This window comes from Mus pahari, chromosome 7 (assembly GCF_900095145.1).
Source record: "Mus pahari chromosome 7, PAHARI_EIJ_v1.1, whole genome shotgun sequence".
Taxonomy (NCBI): domain Eukaryota; kingdom Metazoa; phylum Chordata; class Mammalia; order Rodentia; family Muridae; genus Mus; species Mus pahari.
This window is the reverse complement of record NC_034596.1, coordinates 65,500,648-65,505,215: the sequence shown is the minus strand read 5'-3', so window position 1 is coordinate 65,505,215 and position 4,568 is coordinate 65,500,648. Positions and strand designations below refer to the sequence as shown.

Sequence of the window (4,568 nt, the reverse complement as noted above, 5' to 3'; positions counted from 1 at the left end):
TGGAGGAGGTATATCCCGGGGGGGAGGGTGGGCTTTGAGGTTTCAGACACTCAAGTCAGACCCTGCGGCTCACTCTCTCTTCCTGCTGCCTGTAGATCAGGATATAGAATTTTCAGCTCCTTCTCCAACATCATGTCTTCCTCTGTGCAGCTCTGCTTCTCGCCATGACTGTAATGGACTAAATCTCTGAACTGTAAGCCAGCCTCAATTAAAGATTTTCCTTTATGAGAGTTGCTGTGGTTATGGTGTCTCCTCACAGCAAAAGAAACCCTACCTAAGACAGGGTCCTCACAACAAGACAACAACTTGCTGGCAGGGAACCCATGTGGGACACTAGAATTTCTGGGAGTGGTTTTTTCTTCTTCTTCTTCTTTTTTCTTTTCTCCCCGACACATAGAATACTTCCATTCAACATTGAAAACTACTTTTTCTTTTATGTTATAATTACAAAGTTGCAGGCTTTTTCATACAGATGTAATTCTTAGTTGCTCCTCCTCCCATGTCCTCCTCTACCTTCTGGGTTTCCCCTTCCACTTCCATATCTCCTGTGCTCTGCTGCCTCCCCAACAATAAACCTCTTTCCCCCTTCATGTGCCCATTTCTAGTTTTCCGTCTTCTGTACACATTTATTCCCACATAAAGACACATATAAAAATTAGAAACTGAAATCTGAAGATGAGCAAGAACATGTGATGTTTTCTTTTTGCTCCTCAGATACCTTTATCTATCTTTCCCAGTTCCGTCCATTTTTAGGAATAGATCACAATTTCATTTTTTTGGAGCTAAATAAAATTCCACTGGGTATATACAACCCATTTCTGTGATCTGTTCTTCAGTTGATGGACATCCAGGCTGATTCCATTTCCTGGCTATTTTAATAGAGAAGCATCGCAAGGATGTACAAGGATCTCTGTGGTAAGATCTAGAATCTGCTAGATAGAGATCCAGTGATGGTGTACCTGGGTCATATGGGCGTTCTATTTTTAGCGTTATGTGAAGCCTCCAGAATAATTTCTAGAGTTGCCACTTTACACTCTCCTCCGCGCAAATAAGGGTTCTTCTCTACCCCCATCCTTGGCAGTATCTGTAGTCATTTCTTCCCTTGATGACAGTCATTGTGATTGGAATGTGACAGAATCTCAAAATAGTTTTAATTTACATTTCCTTGGTACCTGAGGATTTGGAATATTTATTGGCCATATGTATTTTTTTCTTTTCAGAACTCAAGCTCCTTAGCCTGTTTTTAATGGTTGTTTTGTTGTTGCATATTTATTTTTTGAGTTCTTTGCATATTCTAGATATTATGATGTATAGCTTGCAAAAATTCTTTCATTCTGTAGGCTATCTTTTCACTCAACTATTTTCTTTGCTGTATAGCCTTGAAATTTTCATGAGATTCTATTTGTTGATTTTTGGCTCTATTTTCTGAGCAACTAGTGTCCTAACAGAAAGTCCTTTCCTTTGTTTGTTTCCCTGCGTTCCCTCTGGCACTTTCAGTTTCATGTTTTATGTGAAGGCCTTTGATCTACTTGGATTTAATTCATACACAGGGTGAAAGACAGGGATCTTGCTTCAGTCTTCTATGTGCAGACACCCAATTTCCCCAGCAGTGTTTGTTAAAGAAGCTGTCCTCACTCCAATGACTATTTATAGAATCTTTGACAAAAATCAGGTGGCTGGCTGTAGCGTTTTGGGTTTATGTCTGTACTTTCTCTTCTATTTCACTGATCTATAACATCTGTGGTTTTTTTTTTTTTTAAATGACATTTGTTGAGTATGCGGGTATGTGATGGGGGGGGGGACTAATGGGAGTCAGTTTGCTCTCTTTACCATATGGGTCCCAGGGATCTGGCTTAGTAGGTCCTAAGGTTTGGCACAGGCCTCTTACTTACCTGAGCCATCCCACCAGCCCCACATCTGTTCATTCCAGTGCCATGTGTTCATTGTCCTCTTTCCACATTCCCCTTCTCAGCTAACGAGATAGTCACTTTGCTACATCATTTCCCTCCGTACTGATTTCTGTTAATTCCCCCTCACAAGCACTCTTCCCCTTCTCTGCCTCCACCCTCTTCCTCCACAACGTACCCTTTTGCTCCCAGTGTTCTCACCCCCACTTCTTTAAACCTAATTTTTTTTCTTGTCTCACTGACATCTTTCAGATTCCCAGACCTTCACCTACATTCATTCATACATATATTTAACATTTAAAATCCAGGTGCTCGCTTCAGCAGCACATATACTAAAACTGGAATGATACAGAGAAGATTAACATGGCCCCTGCACAAGGATAACACGCAAATTCGTGAAGCGTTCCATATTTTTAAGAATGGATACAGAAAATGTGGTTCATTTACACAATGGAATACTACTCAGCTATTAAGAACGAGGACATCCTGAGTTTTGCAGGCAGATAGAACTAGAAAACAACATCCTGAGTCAGGTAGCTCAGACCCAGAAGGACATGCATGCTATGCACTCACTAATAAGTGGATATTAGTCAAAAAATAAAAAAATAAAAAATAAAAGGTACAGAATACCCAAGATACAGTCCACTGAACACAAAAAGGTCAACAAGCTGAAGTGCCCAAGTGAGGATGCCTCAGTCCCACTTGAGAGAGAGAAGAAAGCAATCACAGGTGGGGAGGGAGAGAGGGACCTGGGAAGGAAAGTGGGGGGGGGGGTGAGGGAGTGGGGAAGGAGGGGAACCTGATCTAGTATTAGGTGAGGGAAAAGGACTGAAGCCCTGAGGGCCAGCAGAAAGAATGGAAACAGGCAACCTCAGGAGATAGGCGGTTGGGGAACCCTCCAGAATGCACCAGAGACCTGGGAGGTGAGAAACTCTCAGGACTCAAAGAGAGGGACCTTGTCCAACAGTAGGGAGAGGGAACTTATAGAGCCCACCTCCAGCAGGAAGACAGGGCATCAAAGGAGGGAGAGGGGGCCAACCCATAGTCACAACTCTGACCCATAATTGTCCCTGTCTGAAAGAATAACAGGGACGGAAACGAGAGGAACCTGAGGAAAAGAGGGTCCAGAGACAGGCCCAAAGTATGATCCAGGTCAAGGGAAGGTTCCAAGGCCTGACACTATTACTGAGGCTATGGAGCACTCACAAAAAGGGATCTATCATGACTGCACTCCTAAAGACCCAACAAGCAGCTGAAAGAGTCAGTTGCAGATATTTGTATCCAACCAATGGACAGAAGCAGCTGGCCCCTGTTGTTGAATTAGGGAAGGCTGAAAGACGCTAAGGAGAAGGGCAGTCCTGTAGGAGAACCAGCAGTCTCAACCAGGACCTTGAGATCACCAAACAGGTAGCATACACCAGCTGCTATGAGGCCCCCCAATACACATACAGTAGAGGACTGCAGGTCTGTGTTCATTCAGAGATGATGAACCTAACCCTCATGGGTCTGGAGGCCCCAGGGAGTTTGGAGGTCAGGTGGAGTGGGGGTTGGGGCATCCACATGGAGACAGGGCCGGTGGGCAGGAGATATGGGATGTGGAGCAGTCAGAGGGTAGACGGTGTGGGGGGAGAATAAAATATGGAGCATTAAAAAATTAATTAATTAATTAAAAAAAGAATATATTAGAGGAAAAAAAGAAAAAGAAAAAAAAACAATTAAAATCCAGAATCTACTTATAAGCAAGAACACACATGTTTATTTTTCTGAGCTTGGGCAACCTTAACATAAAGTTTTCCAGTTTTATCTATTTTCCTGAAAATTAAATTTTCTTTGTGGCTAAATAAAATTCCACTGAGTATGTAAACCAGATTTTCTTTATCTGTCTGTTAATGGGCATCTATGCTGATTAAATTTCTTTGCTACTGTGAAGAGGTCAGTGGTGAACATTGATATGCAAGTGTCTCTTTTTGCAGGATGTGGAGTTCTTTGAGTATACATCCAGGAGTTGCATAGCTGGGTCATATTCTAAGTATTTTTAAAGAAGCCTCCAGACTGATTTCCACAGCGGCTATACCAGTTTGCACCCTCAAACAGTGACTAAGAGCTCCTCCTTACTCACATTGCTGTCAGCGTTTGTTATTTGCTTTCTTGGATGAAAGTTATAGTGATTGGGTGTGACAGAATCTCAAAATAGTTTTCATTTCTATTTCCCTGATTCTAAGGATATTGAACAGCTTTTTTTTAAAAAAAATATTTATTGACTATTGTATTTCTTTTCAGAGCTGTCTTGTCCATAGGCCCATTTGTTGACTACCAGTTTTGTTTTGAAGAGTGAGCTTGTTGCTTATGTATTGCAGTTCTTTTTATTGTCTCGAGATTAAACCTCTGTTAGATGTGTATTAAGCAAAGTGTCTCCCATTCTGCAGGCATCTGTTCAGTCTGTTAATATTTTGCTGTGCAGAAGAGCTTTACTTCTGTATAATTACATCTATCAATTCTTGCGGTTATTTACTATAGTATTAGAATTCTATTAAAAAATGTCTACCTAGCACCTATGTCCTAGGGTCTGCCTTATATTTTTCCTTTAGTAATTTGAATGTTTCTCATTTTAAATAAAGGTGTTTGATTCCGAGAGAGAGAGAGAGAGAGAGAGAGAGAGAG

General features: G+C 41.6%; 1 non-coding gene across 1 annotated transcript; it reads left to right on the top strand.

The window, feature by feature from the left end:
- The first annotated feature begins 2,215 nt into the window (after positions 1-2,215).
- On the top strand, positions 2,216-2,322 carry LOC115064515. The gene has a single exon (XR_003844346.1). It is a non-coding gene; the product is annotated as a U6 spliceosomal RNA (small nuclear RNA).
- Positions 2,323-4,568: the final 2,246 nt, after the last annotated feature.